Source organism: Anabrus simplex, chromosome X (genome assembly GCF_040414725.1).
Source record: "Anabrus simplex isolate iqAnaSimp1 chromosome X, ASM4041472v1, whole genome shotgun sequence".
NCBI lineage: Eukaryota > Metazoa > Arthropoda > Insecta > Orthoptera > Tettigoniidae > Anabrus > Anabrus simplex.
In genome coordinates, this window is record NC_090279.1 from 46,773,776 (window position 1) to 46,798,772 (window position 24,997).

Consider the following 24,997-nt stretch of genomic DNA (forward strand, 5'->3'; position numbering starts at 1 on the left):
TTCCTCTGTAGATGTTCGCGTTGAAATTGAAACAAACGAACCTATTCCAGCCAACACTACTCTGCATTGCATTATTATTCACGATCGCATAATAAATTATAAACCACTAACGAATGAAGTATTTTTCTTCCAATAATCTTGCGCGAGTTTTTCTTCCTTTTTTTTTCTTTCTAATAGTGTATATAAACGAGAGAGTGAAGATTCTCTGCTTCAGTTCTTCGATATCAAGCACACCATGAGTGCAAAACCCAGAGGAGTGATAGTTGACATTCAGAGGTTACCTACTGGAGGTTACGAGATAGCCTGTTGTAATATAGATTCGTCTACAAATGTGTTATCTACTGCTCTATTAGGTATGAGTGTACCTAATTTAGATTTCACGCTTACGTCGTTTTTCAATCTTCTCAGTGAACAACAATACCAATATCTGGTTGTGTGCAACTGTGTTAATGAGTTACGTCTATTAGCACTGCAAGAGTATCCTCGTACATGCATAATTGACTTGAACACTATAGAAGGTGTACCTGATTTAAGAACAATGCGTAACGAGTGTTTCCCTGTTGAGTGCCCGCGCCATTTACCACATGTTGCAAGACATTCAGGCAGCTGTGCTATGTTCAACGTTCACGCAGTTCATAGTTGGCTAAAATCGTCAGATGGTGTGATGAGAATTGTGTGTTCAGTGATAAACAAATTTAAGAAAGAAGGTGTGAGCAGATTCAATAAATTTGAGTGGACTTTCTTCCCTGAAAACATATTATCTATTTACGAACAACATCAGTTAAGTGCGCTCTGGCAGTATCTACCAGATCATCTGAAGGCGAACTTACACCAGGCTTGTCAGGATTCAGGAGCTAACAACAACGACATCGTGCGAGCTTGATATCGGCTACTAATACATCAATTATTAAGGTGAAAAAAAAAGATATAATACCATCCTTTTTCCTTGCTTGTTTTTTCGGTTTTATTCTGCTTCTAACTAATTTATTTATTTTTTCTCCTCTGCAGGTGTCTCCTCATAGTGGGATCAACAACAACAACAACAACGTCTGAGCTTGATATTAGATACTATTTCATCAATTATTAAGGTAAAGAAAAAAAAATAGTTTTTTTTTTTCTTTCTTGCTTGCTTTTTCTGTTTTATGCTGCTATCAACTAATTGTTCTTTCTTTTTTTCCCCTCTGCAGGACTCTCCTCTGGTAGCGGTCGAAGATTCAGTCTCTGCAGATCTCTCCTCGTGGTTGCAGTTACAAATTCAATCAGAAGTTTATATTTTGAAAAACCTCTGTAGTTTCCTATTCAATAAACTTGATTGTAAAAAAGAAATATGTTCTCTTTTTTTTTTCATTCTCCTACTCCTACTTTAGTTAAGAGTACAAGGAATAAAAGGAGAGGCTGCGCAGGATAGTTTGAAAGAAAATCAACTTTTTGATCATCTAGTGTAGAGTTTTTTATTTTTTTCGAGAAAGAAAAAAGATTAAATAAAGGTTTACAATGCACTTTAATATATAAATGATAGAAAATTAACTTACAGTTCAATACTAGTTAGTACAATAGTATACAATGTACTTAAACAGCGAGTGTAATTGTATAAGATTCCTTTTTTTTCATAATTAAATAATTATAGTATGCAATGTACTTTAAAAGTATAAATACAGTACAATACATTGAATAAAAGAAACAGCGAGTGAAATGTTTATCTAGTTTGAAATTCTATAAGATTACTTTTTTTTCTTTAATTAATTACGGAATGAAACAAAAGTTTCTCTAAAATAAAAATGATTAAAGTAATCATAGGAGCTTCTCCTCTTATTACTTAATATTCACCTTCAGAGAAAATTACATTATTTTACATACAGTGGGGGGTAAACTGATGACAAAGTAGAGGAGGTGTTCACAAAAAAAGCAAACCTACTTTGCAAGATAGCTATACATTAGTTATACTTCTTTTCTCTGCAAGACTGTAATGTCCAAATGGTAATGTATTAATTTTGTTATCTGTGATGTACCTTTTGTCATCATTAGCTGTGAGTGCTAGTTTGTATTGACGAACCGTGAACACAGAATGAGAATTGGAAGTAATGCACACTTGTAGTTTGGTCACTTGTTCACCTTCATACAGACAACGTCTATACTGATCAATTGTAAGGTGATCGACAACATTTTTTTTGACACCCTTAGCTTTACATGTAGGTTTCTCTTTTTCACACAACTTAATAGCATACATCTTTGGTCTCAAACCTACAAATTCTTCAACAATACTTCCACCGTTTTCATCCTTCATCAAACCTATTTCACCTGAATTTTTTCTTTCAATTTGGAAAGGATTATTTTCATCATAATTTCCTGTATCAAACAAAACTGAATTTTCCTTCATAAACTCATAGATATCAAATGAAAAATTGTATATTAAACTGTCGGTGTCAGTGTAGAGTAGTTGTGAGTTTGATTCTGTGTTTCTCAAAATAACGTTGTAGTGAAAATCGTTCATTTTCATTTTTGACAAATCTAAAATTGTAGCACCGAGGTAAACCGGTTGATTGTGATGAATTTGAAGTTTCTTCATTTCGATAACCATACACTGTTCGTCTACTATAATACGACGTTTGAAGTTTGCTCTTGAGATCAACGTACCAGCACCATAACGTCCCTTCCACTGTGTGACCCATCTGACGTCGCGCAGCTTCCTTACGTTCATTAATGAACGCCCAAAAATTGCGTTATTCATTAATTTATAGAAACTTTTCTCGAACTCATTTTTTGCTAACTTTCGTTTCTCTGTGTTCAAATCAATGTAGCATTTTAACCATGCGCTCTGATTAAACTGAATCGCTCTGTAAATGTGAGCTACTTTCATACCTAACTCTACACACTGTTTTAATAGCCTATAATGAAGAACATACCGTTCCTTGTTGTAAAGAGTGCTCATTAGTTTCGTAGATTTTTCAGGACACAATGGATAATCGGCATGTTTATCATGAAGTTCTAGCGGGTAGATTAAATCAACTTCTACCATAAACCCAACATCTGCTTCATCTCCTACATTCATAATGTCTAAATTCTCAACGTTTTCGACCCATTGAAAGCCGCCCGTTGGAAGAAACTGTTGCATAGCGAATCCATACAAATTGTTCACGTCAAAGTACATTATGTATGATTCCGGTTTGGACTCATCGTATGTTAACATGTACTTGTTATTTGCTACTGCATGCCGCGTAACGCATTGCACATTACCACCGCGTATGGAGCGTTCGAAAAACTGCAGCATGTCGATATCCTGAAGTAATTCTAGCTGGACAGCTGTTATTTTCTTCATAGCACTCCATGCCATAGACGGTACCGTGTAGAAATGAGCGGCATCAATACCATATGTCTCTTTTCCACTCAATCTAAAGTTTTCAAATACCTCGGCCAAGAGTAAAGTATCGATTTTCAAGTAAAGATCAGAATATTCACCCAACGATTTACAGTTAAACTTATTCCAAATAAGCTGAGCAAACGCGTAGTTTTCTTCCGAAACAGTTTCACCCTTTAAAGAGCTAAAGAATGAACTCCTTGACGGTAAACTAGTGTCGTCTAACACCTCCATACTAGTAACATATTCGTATGGAAATATCCCTTTCCGAGAAGCGAGTTTAAACTGTAAATCATCGGTGAAATACCGTCTCGTTACAAGCTTTGACTCGTCACTAAGTAATAGCGACATTTTGTCCAGCGAAAAAGGAATAAAGTTGTAAGTGTCTATAAATCTTAGTTCAACACACTGTCTTTGGTTATAACGTATAAAGTTTGAAAATCCTTTGTATCGTTCCATGTTCACTGCTAATAGTTTAATGTTCGTTCTGAGATTTCTCACAACATCCCCTCCCTTCCTATGCAGTTCTCTAATTATGAAATGACCATCATAGGCTGTCAAATTATGGAATGCTACCGGCAAGATAGAAATTTTACGATACTGTAAGTTACACAATTGATGTGCTGATCCCCTGTAAACACCCGTTAAATGACAATGATCGCGAACTTTAATTTCATTATCTGCAATTTCCTTCTCACATATGTGACATAACGTAGACGAAAGAAATTCATTTTCTTGCTCAACAGTTAATGCTAACATTGGTTTCGTATCAAAATAATAGGGCGCAAGCGTGTCCACCAAGTTATACATCTCATCTACGAACCATTTTACACAATCACTACCTCGATAGAGTTTGAAAGAGCACAAATCTCTGTCAAAACTACAGTGTAAATAATATGCTACGCTGTATGGCACATGTTCGTGAATTGGAGTTGAATGTGAGGTGACATCACTTGGAAAACAAGTAGACACAGGTTTCAGTATGCATTCTGTGTCAGCATACACAATAAAAGGCACTGGCTCTTTAACCTTATACTCGGTAAAGTACACTAGCCGTTCGCTATCCGAAGGCATTATACTTTTGCCCACCGGAAATTGTATACAGTTATTAGTATGCAAAGCTAATTTTTCCTTATTAGAAAAGTAAGACAAACACCGTCTGCAAATATAAATTCTATTATGGTTCTTCGTAAGAGATGAGCGCACAAGACGTGGAAGATTCTTAATCAAACAAAAGTGATACTTCTCACTGTCGCCAATCTGAAGCATTAGAAGATCTACGATCTTTTCACACGTTTTATGTGAAATGTACAAAGGTACAAGAGTAAACTCTTTTTTGTCATCATTCCGTCCTATGCACACCCAGTTGTTCTCGTCATACTGCGCTCCGAATACATTCACGGAGATTTCGTTTTGATCTTCAAATTTTCTCATGTATCTCATTTCCATCGGGATTGGTATGTCTTTTAAATTTAAAATTGCATTATAATGTGGATAAGAAGAAATGCGATCTACATGATGTTTAGCTGGAACTAAGCCAGCAACTACACTCCACGCAAAGCAAGCATCTCGTGTGTTCCGCAGATTAATAACTGCTTTCTTGTTTCGAATTGCTGTAGGCAACGTTAGACTAGTTGGCGACTTGCCCACGTGAAAACCTACATTTTTATTAATGTTTATCCGCAATTCGCGAATTCGTAGCAGAGACCATCCCGAATCACGAGCCTCGAACTCTGATAATTTTTTCAGAATCGGTCTCGTTACATGTTCGTTGTACCATTCTCTTAAATTAGTACCGTCAGTAATTTCAGCGTTCCTTGTATGAAAATAATTGTTATCGATTTTCTCGTGACGGACATGTTGTGTGCAGAGAACGGTATTTACTTTTAATGCTTGTGTCTTGAGTGCTTCCTTCACGTATTTATTAAACCACACGTAAGATTTATCTAGGAACTCTTCGGGGAGTAAGAAATCATTGTTAACGTTTACCACCGCTAGTGTGTACACTCTGCGCCGAAAAGCTTCCTCGATTTGTTTACACTGGAAAGCAGACAAATCTTCTATCTGAAAAGTTAGTCCATTAACAGCGCGAGCGTGAAAATAAATTTCTAACATCTGATTACGCATTTCCTCTAGCTCGTTAAGATTTTCAATCAGCTTGAACTGAGCTTCTTCTCGCTCGTCGCTAGGTTCGAACCGATATGAAATTAGTATTGATCCATTTACCTCCCTCATAAACGCGCGAATGCGTTCAAACGCTCTATCGAAATGAGTTTGCATTCTACCCGCATCTTCATCTGTCTGTAAATTAATGTCTAGTTTCCTACGTTTGCTGCTCGACTCCATGACTACAAAAAAAAATTACGATTTGGTGCTAAATTTTTCAGCAATCTCAAGACAAGTCCAGCAGTTGCTGTAGCAACGACTTATCAAGAATGTACAATCCGTCATTACACAGTATAACCATCGAGCTAGGTCACTACCTTCTGCATCGCGTGAACAGTGTACAGCTTCGCTAGGAAACTCCTCCTGAAGCTTCCCTAGCAATGTATTACGGTAATAGGAAATGTTATTTGAATTTTGTGACGAAAAGGAAAATTCAATTTTATAAATTTCTTCGAATGTATTATAGCCAAGAAATAAAAGAAAATGTTCATTACTTGAAAGTTCACTCAAAAGAAATCGCACTACAGCAGCTGTCACTTCCTGCTGGCTTTCGTAAGCTTTACTCAGGTTCGTCACATATACTGTATAACTGAAAAGAGAACCCCCTCTGTTCCATAGTTCAATACAATTAGCACTCACTTCTTGTTCTTGTTGTGCGCTCAGTTGTCCCGCTTCATCTTCAACGGGCTGTGAAGTAGCGACCACATCCTCCTCTCGATGTACTTGAAGACGACGACTCTGTATGCTTGGATATGCTTGATGTTCAGTTCCTGGTTTAATCTCAACTTTCTTCCACTTCATCATATTACCACCTCGGACCTGAAAAGACAACACCACATACTATTTTCAATTAACAAAACAATTATGCGAATACGGCGAAAAACAAAAAAATTTACATTAAGAACGAAAATACTCTCTGCATACTTACTTAGTTAAAATAGACGTCGTAACTGATGACATTCTACTGTAGGAAGCACACTTGATGGTAGCCCCTCTCCATGCCTCTGTACATCATTTTCAAGTTGTTTTTTAAAGAATTTATTTCTTCTATTTCTTCTGCTGTAAGTTTTGAGAATTGCGCCGGCAGGAAAACACTCACAGTCTCCTCATCTTCCCCTTCTATATCAACGATTATTTTCCTCCCAAATCTTGTTTCTACCGCTCTCAGCGCTTTAACCTTAAATGGATGGTTAAGTTGCAACTCACTTAACTTTCTATTATGATATTGTGGTGCCTTGGCAATTTTGTTTAATTTCATTAACATATCCATTCTGTTGAAACTGTTATATCTTTTTAAAATTAACAAACTAAATAAACTTACACTTACTGAAGAGGAAAGAAAAGTAGTAGTAGTAGTAGAGAACTCTTCCAACTAGATGATAGTTTTCATGTTGCGCTCTGCTCCTTAAATACTCCCTGCCACCACCTTCACTCCTCACCAGTAGGCTGGACTTGTCACTAGTTCACCTTCACTCAAAATTACAACCTACAAAAAACATCCTGTTCATGACAGAGATAACCTTCAACAAGTTAGAAAGCGGATCTTGCCTAGTATCAGCTGCACTGTAGCACTCCTTAGTGTTTCCCCCTCACCCCTCTAGTAAGAGAGGAGTGAGGGATCATTTTTTTTTACATAAACTAACATCCTGTTCAGCTTTCACCAGCAAGTGACCTATTAAAGCAAATCCAGTTGCCACATAGTTACTGTACCTTGGACACAAGAGTAACCTTTCAAGAAAATTAATTACCTCTTACATAAAGACCTCTGAGTGTGTTGTCCTCATTCTACATGTGGTTGACCCCCTTAGGCAGTGAAAGCTACTCCAGCAAAATCCAGTCACAGCACCTTGCCTCCCCACACCTTTCAAGAATTAATTACCTCTTACATTAAGACCTTGCAGTATGTGTAGTTAACATTCCACACACGCCTTGCCAAGTGAGAGGCCCCTTCAGGGAGTGAAGCGCACGGGGGCATGCGCAGTGGCTGCCGCTGGTCCAGAATTCTTCTATCGAAACTCTGGTCCAGCTTTCTTCTAGATCCTCTACTTGTCTTACCTTTTGTACAACTAGAGGTCTTTCTTCTTAAGTCGTAGATCTATTAGTTTGTTGTAGTTAGAAATATTTAATTTTTCCACTTCTTATGGTGTCGTGGTAGACTAGGTACGTGTGAATGAAATTTTGGAATCTATTAGAGTAGACATGCAGGTTGTCTTTGAATGATTTCCCATGCTTAAGGAGCTTTATATTTAATAATCACTGACCACGCGGTAAATCTACTTTCCTTGTAATGTTACAAGTTACTGGATGGAAATTTGCGAGCACATTTTGAGTGAATAGGGTCGAACCTAGTGTCTTTCAAGATCACTTGTTGTATTTATGATGAAGTCATCTAATTTTACGATATTCCATGAGGATCAGTAGATGTAATAATCACTTAAATAATAATAATATTAACTAAAGATCGGGTAAAACAGAAGTAAACGCTCGTGAGCCATAAAATTACTGTAGAGTCCTTATATGTGAGATTGAATGTGCTCTGTTCATGAAGGGTCTGGAATATGACCAATCCTGAGGGATACTTGTTGTATAATTGTGCAGTTGAGGAATTAATGATGATATTTGACTTATTCTTGTGTATTGGGAGCGCAAGATGGATTATAATTATTGGAGCACGTGTTGCGAGTGTATTTCACAAGTAGGGAATAAAAATAATACAAGTAAGGCTCACGCTCGCGATAATTTCAACCTGTAGCCCAAATGATGGTAGTGCTTATGGATTTTACTAGAATCTTCCATTATAATTTCATGAGTTAGATGAACTTACGTTGATATGTGAAATGTGTTTCTACCAAGTGATACCCATGACTTCGATCACTAGCCACCATAAATGAAGGTTAATTTCAGTACACGGATTATTTCTGCTAGATATTACGCGACCTGTCCAATTCTAAAAATCATAAATAAACTTGCCAAAACAGGATTCGATGTAAATAATGTACATAAAACGTGTTTCCCTAGTGTGAATGTGTGTGTGTATGTAAATATGTATATTTCTCTTGTGTCATGTTGGTTTCATTTAATTTTGATCTGGTCACGCACTCGCTGTGACGCAGATTACACTCATCGTTGTGTGTTGCCTTAAGAAATAATTTTCATGCCCTTAAGGGAAAGTTTGATTAAGTTAAGTCGAGGAAGACTAGGAAGAATTTATTTTCTTAATTAGCGAGATTTAAAAGGAAAGATCATCTCGTTACTTTATGAAGGCACTCGATTTGTAAACAAAATTTATTTAACTAGCTCACACGTTGGTAATGTAAACTTCTGACTCATTTATAATTAAAATTTGAAATACTTTAAGATTAATTTGAATAGAAATGAAATATAAAGATCAGAGGTAGAAATTTGTTAGCCGCATGATTAATTGGAGTTATGGTGAAAATAAGTCATTAATAATTAATTCAAAATAATTATTCTGAAATGCTAATGACGATCATTAGGTAAATAATGTAGTGGAAAATTAATAAGAACACGATCGTGTGACAATGAAACATGGGCTAATTAAATGATGAGAAATTAATAATAATAATAATAATAATAATAATAATCAGAATAATAATTAATTAATTTTGAGAATTTTGAAATCAATTTTCATTTTCTACTGAAGTTCATGTTGGTGTCATTGACTATTATTAAATACTGTAAATGACAAATTCAGTTGAGTACATCTTAAAACCACGTGTTGAGACTACTTTGAATTGGTAAAGCTTTGAACACATTTATTGTAAAACCCTCGTTCACAAGACAGCTGTTAATCATTTCTTTTTAGGTTCTATGTTAATTTATTTAATTCTTTCAGTCAAATATTTTGATTTGAAAAGGCAAGAGGCCTAATTTTTCTTTGGTTTCATTACAGCACAGTAAGGCTGGAGATTAAGAACACGTGTCACTCTAAATCGAGGAAGAAATGCAATATTATGAAAGTTCTCTGTTAAAAGAAAAATATCAGCAAGAATATTTCATTTGTTTGTTTGCTTATGTGAATAAATGTCAGAGTGTTGTTTTAACATTTCTTTTTATCCTGCTTGGTCATCAATCCTTAACATCCCTTAAATGCCTCTAGAAAGTGATAGCCAACGATCGAACGGTCCACCTTGGGATCTCTCGCTCGATGGCTGGGCTTAGCTCGGGAAAAGTGGGGGCAGTACTGTACCAGGAAAAATTAAGGATATGGGCTTAAGAATCTTGTGAAGAGGGAACGGTCCTTAGGGAGCAGATACAGAGAGATTTAGATGCAGAGCGAAATAATGGATATATTTTAAAGCTTAATTTATTCACCTGAAGAATTTGACGAATAGTTTCCCTATTATTTCTGACTCGTAGCATTAAACCAAATTAAAATATTGTCTGAGCAAGTTCATGTCGCCTGGCTAATTGAAACAAAATAAATATTTATGATTGTCCATCTTTTACATGAAACGATTATCTTTCGTTGAAAATCAATATGTTATTTCCTGATAAAGTTCATAAAGTTCTTCAAGTATTGGTTCAAATGACAAAAACTGAAAATAAATGTAACACCCTTACACGTGTAAAATGAATTTCCCTACACCACTTTCAATGTTTTAACACTTCAAAATTTGGCAAATTTTATCTTCTTCTAAAGTTCGGTGCTATAGTCTATTTTATAACTGTCACTCAACATTTATAAAATTTAATGTGAAATCCAATGAGCGAAATAGTTTGTTGAATTTTGAATGAAATCACTGATTCTACAGTTCAACTTGTAACACAGTCTGTTTAAATCTCAAGTTTGTTTACAGTGGCACTCATGTCACCTGAAACATCCAAATATCAAACTGAAAATGTAGAGAAATGCGGTTCAACGAACATCATATGAAGTCCTCGACAGCTGGTGTTGTGATGCTATCCCCACGGTACCACGTCTGATTCCCGCGTAGTAACCACGTTCCGAATCCAACCTCAAACCACGTTCCATGTCCCGCGTAGTAACCACGTTTAAATTCTATGAAGTCACCACGTTCCAACTCCCACGTAGTCGAAATGACAGCAGCTTTATATGACAAAATAGGCGAAGTCAGGGTTTCAGATGTCACTTATAAAATTTATAAACAAGAAAACGTTCAACTGACAAGATTAACTTGTGAGTGTTCTATGATTGTAAGTCGTACAATTGGCACTGTATTTTACTACGTGAATTTCCTCTAATATTTAATCACTGGTAGATGATTGTTATTGCTCATTATAATGGATTCACTGTTTATGTTGAAGCACAGTTATAACATATTTACACACGAAAATCAGTCTTATCCACCATAACGAAATACTTCATTCGCGGATATTTACAAGTTCCTATGACGGCAATGTCATACAATGTCAAATACTGTTCACTTGTGATGAAGGTTTAACCGTATTAAAACTTCAACCAGTAATTATTACACACGTACTTAAGGTAACTTTATGAAATAGATTACTTTGACAGATTAAATGTTTAATTATTTCACTTGAAAATCGTCTTAATATTCATACGCTTATTTCTCTTGAATGTTTAAAGTCAGTTTCATTTGAATATGAATAGAAGTTTAAATCAATTAAATTTGTTCGATTTGCAGTGGAAAGTACTATGTCTGTATAGTGATCAAATATCATAAATCTTTGACAACACTTTGAAATTATTATGTTAGTATCATATCACTAGAAAAGTTTCTAAGTTCCAACACGAGTTATTGTTTTATAAGTCTTGGCGAAAACTTTACCGTAGAGTTCGTACGATGTGATGTTTTGAGTTCGAACCTCGCGAACCCGTTCATGTCAGACGGCATGACTACACGACGGCAGCGATTTGAGAATTGAACTGACTTGACCTAGCAAAACCCCGTTCTTTTATACCAATCTGCCGAGCTCAGCTTCCTCTCCTCTCGTGGAAAATCAAGTTTCTTTATACCTGAATTAATCTTTAAGTCCGTAGGACGACATTAATGAAATTACAGTATGTTTACCTTTAAATAATGGGCTATACGTTGGCGTATCTCATTAATTGATATATCAGTGGGTTCCAAAGTTAGTACAATTTCTTGTAGTATGTTCGACAATATCAGGGGGTGTTCACGTGATAGCTGCATCACGCTCTGCGTGACGTATCTTGCTTGCTGTATGCATGCTCGAACCGTTCTGTTGCGCTACATCGCATGCTAGGGTCCCCCCGCTGCGCTGACATTCATTAAATAAAATTATGTTCCAGGCCACACAAGGTTCCTGGTACAGTACGAGCGTACAAAATTACTGAGACTATCTGGAGGTAATAGTTGCAGACGGCATTTCAGATAATAAGAATGTGATGAACAAATGATGCATTGACAGTGAAGGAAAGAACACATTTTACATGGTTGCTTAAAGGTATTGTAAATAAATACACTACAAAAATATCTAGCTTTCCCAGAGATTATTTTTGTATACATATATATATATATATATATATATATATATATAAATATATATTCAGTATAACTACATGACAGAACAAAAATATGATCTTACATTTCCTGAATATTTTAGATAAATATAACCAACAGAATTTTACGATATTAGCGTTTAAATGAAACTTTGTAAAGAAACGATTAAACTGATGAAAATGGCCAGCTTTTGGACATAAACCAACCACTACTGAACACAACTGTGAATAGGTACAATATATTCCATATAGGATTCGTAGTGTACGTACTTTGTTTCTTCTTTGATGTACGGCAACAGCTGATCATCAGTATGTTCTTCTACGAATATTTCCTCCTTAATATCTTCAGAAGGCTGTAAGTAAGAAATCAGAAAAGTAGAATAAAGAAGTAAGGGAATAAAATATATAGGCCTAAACAAGAAACAGCTGAGAAAATAAATCTCACAGTGGCACAAGGAGAGTATAATTAATTTATCTCCGATTTAAAAAATATAAGAGCGGAAATGAACAATCAAATCAAAATCACTTCAAATGCAATGGAGGTGTCTACCTTGGTGGCAAATGGCACACAAAAATACCTTACTATCAAGCATTAAATTGTCAATGAACAGACGGGAAGACAATTTCCTAAAATACAGTATTATACAATTTACACTAACTTTTTTCTTTTAAACACACAGCTCATCATTAATAAATTTACAATATTTACAAAATTTAACTCATGATGATGATGATGCTTGTTGTTTAATGGGGCCTAACATCGAGTTCATCGGCCCCTAATGGTACGAAATGGTATGACAAATTAAGTCCAAAATTCTCCACTGACCAGAACTCAATACGTGAAGACGAAGAATGAATGAATGGACATGAATTTAAAGCAATCAGTGGATGCGACCCGCAATGCCTTACATTCACAGAAACTTACGTAAAACAATAGGATTACTGACCAAGGGACTGTTGCTATAGCGTAACACTGAATGGATGATGCTTGAAGTCTAGAGGGGGACGCGCCACGTGGGAGTATCACTTCTCTCCCTGCTACGCCAGCGTAGTAGGTTCGTGGAAATTTTACTCATAATATCCTCTGTATTTAAAAACATTATCAACTCATATACAACGTGTGGAGTTATTTCAAACAATAATATACAACTGCTATTAGATTAAAATTTACGTTGCATTTATATATTTTATTTTCTTATACTTCTTGGAACCTAACTTGCATAGTGACCTGCTGCGTCTTAACCCAAGTCCTTTCGCCACTGCTTTTTAGACAACTGATAAGAGATAGGAATGTGAAAAGGGACACACTGTAGGATAGCAGTAGACAACTTAGCGTAGAAAAAGCGGAACATTTGTAAATATGTAAATATAAAATTACCTATATATTTGTGAATATTCAGCAGAGAATATGCACACATACATACGGGGATGGAGGCACTTCCGTGTATTTGTACATGTACAATTTTAGGAAAATAAATGAATAATAGTATTAATAATAAATACTATCTCAAAAATATTACCCAATACTATTCCTCTCTTCCTTTTTCCTTTCTGCTGATCCCTATTTCAACAATGACTAGCTATTTTATTTATCCTCTTATTACCGGAGTAATAATATATATCCTCTCTGTGAATACTTTAGTGCTGGCGGCATGGCCATTGAAATTCGTGTTTTTAATGTGGTTTGCCGCTGCGTTATTCATCAAGTGATTCATGGTCACAGATACTATGGTTTTCAATGTTTATAAACGTTAACTTCCACCGGCTTTAAAGTTATTAATGAGCCCATCTGTGGTGTATGGCCAGACAGTGCCTTTTCCAGTATTCTTCTGCATTCTAGTATCGTCGGTATGAACCATCTTACCACTCTCCCCCTCCACCGAGCGAGTATGCGCACGTAAACATTGCGACTGTGGTCTGACTCCTGGCTTCTGGGTTGTCGCCAATAAGGTTTTGCTGTGATGGAAGGACGGCGTGCTTCTCCGCTTGGCGGGGTGGATAGACCCAGGGTGAAGTTGGTTTGATAGGGCTTACGCTCTCGTCAACTTTGCAATTTAATTTCAAATTTTGTTATCATTTAATGCACATCGCCTGGAATTTGTGAGTGCACTCTAAGGGTTACCTTTACCATACGTAAGTAAGGATATTATGCTGAAGCGAACTGAGGACTACGGCAAGATACTACACTGTAAGTGGTTTTTAACTCACCTTTAACTTGTTCCAACTGGTGAACTGAATATTTCTAAATGCCTTGTTCCCCCATTGTGAGGGAATCCTGAAACGTGATATTTCTGAAGCTATTTCGAAGAATATAATGATTACGGAATTTCATGAGCTTGTACTATCATAATTTATTCCTTCTTTAGCACTGCAAAATTTGTTTCCTCAATATTGTTTTAGGACTCAACTATATCTTAGACTGGAGGTTTTATTGCATGGTATTTCGAATTTCGGTGCCAGAAGAAGAAATGGTGGCACATATTCTGAAAGGATTTCCTCCCTACAACCGATCCTACCTCTTCCTCAGGAAGAGCCCGACTAATTTTGTGGAATTAGAGGCTGCTTGTACCTTTGCTGAATATGTCAAGCACGGGGACGCGGCCAGACCCATCTGCCACCCTCCTCTTTTTAACCCGGCTTCGCCTCAATCTAGGGATAGTGGAAATCTTAAGAATGGTATAATTGTGGATTACGTGACCACCTTCGGAATGCTCGCCCGTCAATAAAGCGTAGTACTGGTCCTTGTTCTGATTTGTGTGGGTCGAGGCAGCACATTAAGAATAATTGCCCAACCCCTTTCAAAAAACGCAATCAATGACTAAAGGTTGATAGTAATACTTGTGAATCTTGCCCCTGAATTGTCTGTGGATTCAGAGAGAGTTATTTGTCGGTAGGAATGTAATAAAATCTCCGATTTGGTTGAGTCTAAAAGTACCTTCGCGAAGGCAGAGCTGAATAATGAACCGATTGTTGCTTTAAATGACTCGGGTAACGTCACTTTAATATATGATGATGCTTGTTTTTTTCTATTTGCTTAACGTCGCACCGACAGAGATATGTCTTATGGCGACGATGGGATAGGAAAGGTCTAGGAAGTGGAAGTGGCCTTAATTATGGTACAGCTCCAGCATTTGCCTGGTGTGAAAATGGTAAACCACGGAAAACCATCTTCAGGGCTGGCGACAGTGGGGCTCGAACCCACTATCTCCCGATTACTAGATACTGGCCGCACTTAAGCGACTGCAGCTATCGAGCTCGGTGCTTACCGTCTTTCACCTCCTCACATCGAAGGTCAACGGCCCACATTAATTGATGCCAGTTGGTATGATGAAATAAGGTGCTCTTGTAAACTGCCTCAGTTGCAGAAAGTCAAAATTGCATGTGTCAAGGCTAATAAGGATAATATGGAAATTTTTGGGTCTGTTGACGTGATATTGCGTATTGGTAATTTTACTTGGAAGGTTCTTTTTTTGCTAGGGGCTTTACGTCGCACCGATACAGATAGGTCTTATGGCGACGATGGGATGGGAAAGGCCTAGGAGTTGGAAGGAAGCGGCCGTGGCCTTAATTAAGGTACAGCCCCAGCATTTGCCAGGTGTGAAAATAGGAAACCACGGAAAACCATCTTCAGTGCTGCCGATAGTGGGATTCGAACCTACTATCTCCGGGATGCACGCTCACAGCCGCGCGCCTCTACGCGCACGGCCAACTCGCCAGGTACTTGGAAGGTTCATTGCTTGGTATCTCCGAAGCTAGCTTGTAGTATTATTTTAGGCACTGACTTCTTGTCAAGGACCGGATTCGTTTTAGACCTCCAGGCTAGACAATTCTACTTTAAATATTCCTCAAATTGTAACGTCGATATTATTGATGCTCCTTTGGGTACCTTCAGAATTTCTTGTGTAGGTAGGCCGCTACAAGGGAAGAACAATAAAATCGATCAGTTGGATCTTGATCATTTGGATTATCAACAAGCTAATAAAGTTCGTAACTTGTGCCATCAATATCCTGAGGTATTTACCAACAAGTTAGGACTGACGGATGTATTGGAGTACGATACTGAACTGTCTGACAACCAACTTGTTAGAACTCCTCCTTACCTCTTTCGCATCCTCGCATGCTAGAACTCTAAAGGATTATCGACCAAATGCTTGCCAATGGTGTCATCAGACCGTCCATTTCTCCTTATGCCTCTCTGGTTTACCTGGTACCTAAACCCTCCGGAGGATACCGTGCCGTTATCGATTACAGGTCCCTTAATCGCACAATCATCCAGCAATCTATTCCTTTGCCAGATTTACATGTTTTGGATGGTTCTCCGCCCATGTTCTTTACCGTGTTAGATCTAAATCAATCCTATTATCCGATTCCGCTCTCTAAAACTTATATTTCCCTGAACCGCCTTCATCACGGGCTGGAATATTTATGAGTACCTCAGGTTGACGTTCGGACTATCTTGCGGAGCAGCTGTTTTAACTAGATTTCTGAATTCTATTCAAGGGGATATCAAGTTTAAATTTGTTTTCAATTACCTTGATGACTTGTGATCTTCTCGAATACCTTTGAAGAATACGTGGATCATGTCACGGAAGTCGTTGAGCGTTCGTAATAGGCTGGTCTTACTGTGAAACTATCCAAGGTAACCTTCGCCAAGCCATATATATCCTTTCTTGGCCATGTCGTGTCGCCCGACGGAGTCTCCGTTGATCAATCTAAGACCCAGGCTATCACGGAATTCCAACCACCTAAGGACGTAAAAGGTGTTGCACGCTTTGTGGGTACGGTAAATTTCTTCCGCAAGTTTATCCCGAATTTTGCTGTGGTACCTCACCCCTTAACTATCTGAGGCGTAATGATGTCAAGTTCATCTGGGCCCCTCCCAGCAAGAAGCCTTTGAAACTCTGAAACTTGCCTTATCGAATGCTCCTTGTTGGCCATACCCGACTTTAGTAAACGTTTCATTGCACAAACTGATGCCTCTGGAGAAGCTGTTGCTGGTGCACTCTTCCAGGACCATGAGGACGGTCGTAGACTCGTTGCCTATGTGTTTAGGATACTCAATAATCTGGAGAGTAAGTACTCCACCTATGAGTTGGAATGTTTGGGCGTGCTGTTTGCACTTGAGAAATTCAGACCCTTTATTGAACATGTAAATTTCGACCTTGAACCGACCCAAAAGAACGGGCACAATCACTAGATGGGCACTTAGGATACCCGCTTTTAGTTTTCAGGTTAAGCGTATCAGAGGTTCGGAGAATGTCACCGCTAACAGCTTAAGTAGAATGTTTGACGGGAGCTTTGGCCTTGATGTAAAACCTGAAGTTGAAGAAATTGATGAAACTAATATTGTTAGTATGGGCGCCATTCTTCCGGATCTACCTTTGTTATACCATGAGATTGGCGATCAAAAAGCTGATCCTGAGTTGAATGAAATCACCGACAAGATTACTGACGGAATGGTAGTAAAACCTTGTTCTGGTGAAGGGTGTTCAATGTTGAAAAGGTCGAATTGATGCTAATTTCATTATTGTTGTTCCCAAGGTCCTAGTGCCAATCATCTTCAAATATTATCCTGTTGACGCATTGGTGGTCACTTAGGCACATTTAAAACTAGGCAGAAAATTAGAAAATTCTTGATTAGGAAAATGGTTAAGTCCTGTAAATCTTGTGCTATCAGTAAACCCAACCTGAAGAACCGTGTTGGTTTATTTTCATCTTCAGAAGCCTCTCGGCAGATGGAAAGGTCATTCATCGATTTTGTAGGTCCGCTCCCTCGCTCTACCTTGGGAAACATTCCTATCTTTGTGTGTATTGACGCGTACTCGGTTTTCCGGGATTATTCCCACTAGATTTATGACTTCTCGTACGTCTATTAAGTTGCCTTAATTCTATCTTCGCATCCTTTGGTCCTCCCAAGTTTCTGGTTTATGACAATGCCAGTGCATTAACTAGCCACTTGTTTAAGAAGTACCTGTTCGAGTTGAGCATTTCCCATGCTACTACAACTCCAAACTATCCAAACCCATCTTATGCCGAGCGAACGAACAGGAACCTGAAATCTTCCCTGATTGCATATCATCACAATAACCAATCCAAGTGGGATTCTTGCCAACACTGGTTAGCCCATGCCTTCAATTCTGCCACACACGAATCTCATAGTAAAACTCCCATGTTCCTTATGTTCTGTTACATCCCGTATTCTCCTATGTCCAACGAACTTGGTATTGATAATCTTCCCGACCTGTCTAAACCCATGTTCAGAAGAAGAAATTGTCGGTATCCTGTAAGACAGGCAGAGATAAGTACAACGAATGTAGAAAGTCAACTAGGTTGAAAGTTGGTGATCAAGTTTTTGTCAGGTCCTATACCATTAGTAAAGAAATTAACAAATTTTATGCTAAGCTTGCTCCTAGGTATCAAAGTCCCTGTACTATTTTACAGTTTTTGTCTCCAGTATCGGTACTGGGGAGTGACCCCATCACCAAGAGGATCAGGCGAGTTCAATTTTCCCAGTTAAAATCAGGTTATGTGTGATCCCTCTTCTCTCTTAAGGACTTCTTGATAATACGTATGGTATGTAGTTCGGACCTGAGGATGAGGGCTACATTTCAGTGAGAAAATTTGTTTAATTATCTTTAGATTATTTAGTAACTATTCTGGTTGCGCGTGAATTTTATTTAGTAACTTTTCCATGTATAGTATTTTTGTTTTGAGTATTGCTTCCTGACCGTATGACCTTTTTCTCTCCAGAAATTGTTATTAGTAGTGTGCGAATTAATTACAACGTGTTATGATTTTCTGCACCAAATCTTCTGCATTCATGTCTCATGTGAATCTTAATATCACTGTGTAGTAGATTACTACCGTGTACTTGTTACCATTGTATTTTAAAATGTGATTGTGGTTTGTGGCGTGTGGATCCTTTCACTTGCGCTATTGGCGACTATTTATTTAATCGTTAATATCTCATTGCTCCTTTGGTTTGGGCGCATGCCTGCTCTGTCCATCATAAATTGATTCTATCCTGATCATTGAAGATTACTAAATTTTCAGCATTAATTTAATTATGTATTATGTAGTAGCCTTTGTCTTGTAGCAAATTTTGGAAAATTGTATATAATATTAGGTCTGTGCATTGTTGTTCACTGGTATGAAAACTGTTAAGGTGTCCTAACCTGTATTTATCTTGAACTGTTCTAGTATTCTATTGCCTATGTCTTGTTATCCGACTTTATTTTGGTGATATAACTACTGTCTATTCCGGTTGTGGTATTGTTAGCTGTGCATTAAACGAACCGAGTAATCTGTTAGGATAGTTTCTTTATTTGGGGGTTTGACTAGGAACTGGATAGTACCCGGTGTTAGATCCTATTTGTTGAGTTTTGGATTTGCCTGTGGATATTGGTTATTGCGGAACTCTGTCGATCGGACTTGGTGGTGGTTGGCTGTTTTCCTTTACGGCATAGACTTAACTGTCTTCACTGCTTTCGGTCTCCAACTTCTGGTGGTACGATTTCCTAATTTCCGATTGGTCTCATGCCCAAATTTTAATCATTTCTGTAATCAGTTGTGAATTACCCGTTAACTGAGTGATCTATTTCTAGTCATTCCCGTCCTTTTGATTTTCTGGTGAGTAAAATTTTACCCTATCTACCTCCTCAAAATTAGGCATCTGGGTTTTCCTTTCTGGTAATGGTGGTTAACTACGTTGTTATTTGTTGTATTTTTGGGGTGCATGTGGTATTAATTCTGCATTCTTCTACAGAACTTACTTGCCTGGTTTCTGTCTCTAAATTGGTGTATTATTCATGAAGTGTGTTAATCTATTGAGTTGTAACGCCATGTCGTCCTACCTCGTCTACTTGTTATGGTGGTGTTATTTTTCACAAATTGCACCAATGGATCCTCTCCTTTCGAACCTAGTAGGTAATGGTTTTGGTCCTGAGTTAGTTATGTTGTAACGGTACGTGATTTTGTTTTAAGTTTGCAATGTGAGGTGGCATGATGGCTGCACGGCATGTCGTTGAGGATAGTTAGTGCTCCCTTCCCCCTTTTTTGCGAACGCATGTCCGTAGAGATTCATTAAGGTTGTATTGTTATTGTGTTGTACAATTAAATGGTTATAACACTTCGGTATGGTCGGTATTGCATTTAATTTACCCCCGTGTGCCCGTATTGGGAAATAAATCCTGGCATGGGTTTACTACTGTTCTTAGAAAAACCTGGTCTGCTTGCATGTAATTTGTGATTCCTGTATGACCTGGTCTATTCTTGTTTTGTTTTAATTCTCTGCATACCCAGGTAATCTGACGTCATCAAGTATTTATCCTGTACTATAAAGTTCATTTTGGATTAACCTCCCAGTCTATTGGTCCTTTTCTCTCAGGAGTGTTAGTATCCGTTGCTATTAATTTTTCGTCATCTTGCCGTTCTGCGGGGCGCCAGTTGAGTATCGGATTAACTAGTGCTTCATAGGTGGTATTGAAGCCTCCCACTATTCGATGATCGGGTCTTTTCGTGGTGTTTTCTCCTTCTTCACCGTTCTATTGAGCGTTTTCCGTCGTCCTACCATTTAAATTTTATTTACCTTGTTTCATATATATTTCGCACGGTACCTGTGGCTGTGTGGCTACAGTGTGATTCTACGGATGTCACTTGTTACTATTCCGGATTTGTCCGAGATCCCTTGTGGATAACCGGTAGGGAATCGTGTTAGGTCTCTGCTCTCATTTCCAAATTGGCCACTTAATTGAGGGGTATTTCTAAACCATTTATTTAAATGAGTATTCCATGGTTGATATATATGTTTGAAAATTCGGTGAAGTTGTGAGGAATATAATTTAAGATTGGGTGACACTTCTGAATTTCTTTCTGCCATTTTCTGTCCTGCTCCACCATGGTGTTAATGATTGTGTTATTATGAGTTCCTATATCCTAATACTATTCTTGACTTGGTGTTGCTGATACGCGTATCCACCATCTGAAAGATCTTGAAGTCTCGAACTGCAGCTAACTATATTCATCTTGCCTTGAGTAATTATTTACCGTAACCCATGGATATTGATCTTTTTCTCATATCCAGTTTCTCAGTGTTTCCCTTATTTGTGAGTATAACTATATCTGATCTTATCTCTTCTTTAGACGGGTTATGCATGGAGTGTATACGTAGCATTACAATTGATTAATTGCAAAATATAATTTCTAGATTTTGGTCGTGTATTTAATGGGTTTAAAAATTTATTTATTGGCTACTCCACTGATTTAAAAAAATTAATTGTAATTTTAATTAACTTGGATTACTGTGTAATGTGTTATTGCTTCGCAACATGTTCTCCCTTGGTCAACGTCTGGTTATTTTGAAATTACGTGTGGATTGCTGTTCTCTTAGTATTTCAATTCTGGAAATGATTTGACATCTCTGGGTAGGTCATCTATATGAAGAGTACTGTCGGTGTGGCTGTGTTCGATAATTTGATGTGTTTCTTGCTGTGTTGTTATCATGCATTGCTGGATCAGGTGTTGTGATCTGTAGCGTGTTCTTACTTGATTGATGTCTGGACTTATTGAACTTACCATGTTTGTGGTTTGTTGTATTCTGTCAGTATTTCCTTTCCTAAGCTTAACTTATTTCTGTGTATTGTGTATGTTTTAAGTTGTATGTCTACGCAACGGTAGCTTCTCGTTTTCATTGTTGCTGGTGGTGTCTTTATTATGTGGCATTCCGATAGGGTTCGTTGACGTGCACAGAAAACTAATTTCAGGAGATGACTATCTTTAATTTTCAAGTTAATTCTTTTCCTTATATGTTGTGCATAAAATTTCTGCCAATATATTTCATTTTAGCATGATATATTTATGGTTATATATTTCTTAGTACCTGCTCAAGGGTTGTTTAGGTAATTATTGTATTCTATTGTAATCCTGTTCTCCTTTTGCTCTTACTAGTAGTTGTATCCAATGCCATACTGTAGTCTTATGTCAAGTTAATCCAATTTAAGATTATGTAAAGGATTTACCTCTTGGATCTTGTGATCTTATTACATGCTCACCAATTTTGTTTTCCTATATTTGTTCATTTCTTTTCCTTGCCCCTCTGGGCGTTTTTAATTTGTTAAATTGGTTTATGCCACCCTGGCAATAATAATAAAATTGAAACAAAATGAAGGCGTTTCTTAACTTACGCAAGTCCGATAAACAATACTAAAATGAATGTCTAACATTCGATAATCTCAATTTGGGTGTATAATCGCGTGCATTTAAATCTAAGAAGGTTTATTATTCTACCAGTGAACATTTAGGAAGTAGTTCAGTTGTGTGTGTGTACCACAAAGTAACGAAATCTTTGAACAGTTGATACATATGAACTTGCGAGACTTGTTTATTGGAATTAAAACTTAGCAAATGATCTGGAGCATGAGTGTCACCATTTATCTAGAACATTAACAGATTTACCTGCGACTTGCGTGTAGCACCCCTTTAATGCATGGGACTTCTTAATGATTGAAAGTAACTGGACAGCTAGTGTCATTTAAATGCACTCAATTGTTTTTTACTCAATTCATGTATGTTTTGGTTACTAATTGACTATTCATTCATCTTGCTGGTGGTGCATAAACTGGCACATGTGATCGGTGGTCATTTTTTATTCGGACTATTCCATCAAAACTCAGCTTGTATCCAGACCACTACCTTATGAAAGTCATTATATGTTGTATATGTGGAGCTTCGTGGAGGGAGACTATTACCGGATTAAGAATTTATACCTCTCTGTGAATACTTTAGTGCTGGCTGCATGGCCATTGAAATTCCACTCTTTAATGTGGTTTGCCGCTGCGTTATTCATCAAGTGTTTCATGGTCACAGATACCATGGTTTTCAATATTTATAAACATTAACTTCCACCGGCTTTAAAGTTATTAATGTGCCCATCTGTGGTGTATGACCAGACAGTGCCTTTTCCAGTATTCTCCTGCATTCTAGTGTCGTCGGTATGAACCATCTCGCCACTCTCCCCCTCCACCGAGCGAGTATGCGCACGTAAACATTGCGACTGTGGTCTGACATGTAGGCTTCTGGCCAGTCGCCATTAAGGTTTTGCTAGTGAGCTGTGATGGAAGGACGGCGTGCTTCTCCACTTGCCGTGATGGATAGAGCGATTATCATGGACCCAGGGTGACGTTCGCTTGATACGGCTTATGCACTCTTGAACTGTGAAAGTTAATTTTAAGTTTTATTACCATTTAATGTACCTCGCCTGGAATTTATGAGTGCACTCTAAGGATTACCTTTACCATACGTAAGTAAGGATATGACGCTGAAGCGAACTCACGACTATGGCAAGATACACTGTAAGTGTTTTTTCAACTCATCTTTAATATGTTCCAACTGGTGAACTGAATATTTCAAAATGTGAAGTGCGTACCACGACAGGATGTAACTTTGCATCAACTTAAGTCTACGTTTTAACCTGCGGTGTTTGAACATTATTCGAGTCAAAAAACTTATATATAAACTACTTTTGTTTACCAGGGACTTGCACCCGCTGTGAATTAATATTAATTCTTATTCTTGGAAATTGTAAATTTAATACTCAATGTTTGGTAGCGACTTTCTAGCCCTAATAAGTAGGGGTTAATCCAATGTTTTGGCAGGGTTATTAACCAAGCGAGTTGCTGCAAGGATGTGGAACAAACGTTCGTTTTCCATCTTAATTTTCCTACTTCTGGGTTATATTATTAAATTAATTTGTTTGGTATTTTCGTGATTTTTCGACGTCCTGTTTTTCTTTTGTCTCTTAATATGTACATGCCTATTGTTTGGTGACCTATGATTAGCCATCTTCCTTAACTACCTAGCGTGTTTTCGTTGCCATGGGAATATTATGTTTATTGATGGTGATGCTGATTGTTGATGGATGTTGGTGGAAATGAATTGATTTCCCTGTTATGAATTTAGTATTGTGAGTTGTTTAACCTGTTTTTCTTTTAATCAATTTTGGCATTATTGTCTCCCTGTTGGCATATTTTCCTACCCTGTGTCGTGGATGTTATTATTATTATTATTATTTTGGGGTAAACTAATTCTTGGAAAATTGATCGTAATATTCCACCCTTCCTTGTGGGAGCTCCTTGGAATATACCCCAAATAACGTTTCAGTATCAAGAAAATCACTATTTAAGTACAACTATATAACCATTCTCTAAAAGACGGGGTGTTCCACTGACATGGACATGACACATATGAAAAAGATTTCAAAGTCTTTTACGACTTACTGGAATCAAAAATGATAACCTCCCTAAAACCAGTAGCTAATAATAATGAAACCGAAGCAAAGATTTGTTTAAACAAGAGAATTGGTCAGACAGACAAAGGTCTGCCTTCCAAAAATTAAAATTACCAAGTTTCGACAGAGACATAATGTTGTGACTATACTTCAAGGGCAATTTTTTTAATAAGATCACTAGAAATTAAGGCCTAACTGGAATCAAAAGTTTCAAAATATCACCTTGTCCCTGAAAGTTTAGAAAAAGAAAACCCTAGAAAAACATTGCCATGATTGAACCAAATATAACCATGCTGTAGAACTTAATTCATAACCACTACCACTGCCCTAGGCTGATTGCATTGGAGTATGCGAAGCACATCTTTGAATATACAAATAAGCTCTGCCCCACTTGTAGCATTATAATGAAGTTAGACATTATTATCAGCATCTCGACATGTTCATTAAGGCTCGTCTCTACCCCATTTAATCCTTCTAATCTGAATGGGTTGCATCGACCCAGATTTAATATTCAATTGCTTGTAACTGACAAAATATGAACTGTATATGCCAAAAACTTGTGTATTTGTTCATCTCCTTCAGTAGGTATTGACATGATTTAAAAATATTTTTCAGTTGCTGACTACTCTACCAGTTCAAAACATTACATATATGATGAATGGATCAAATGGACATATCCATTAATATCAATGCTGCCCTACCTGCTGGTCACTACACAAACAAT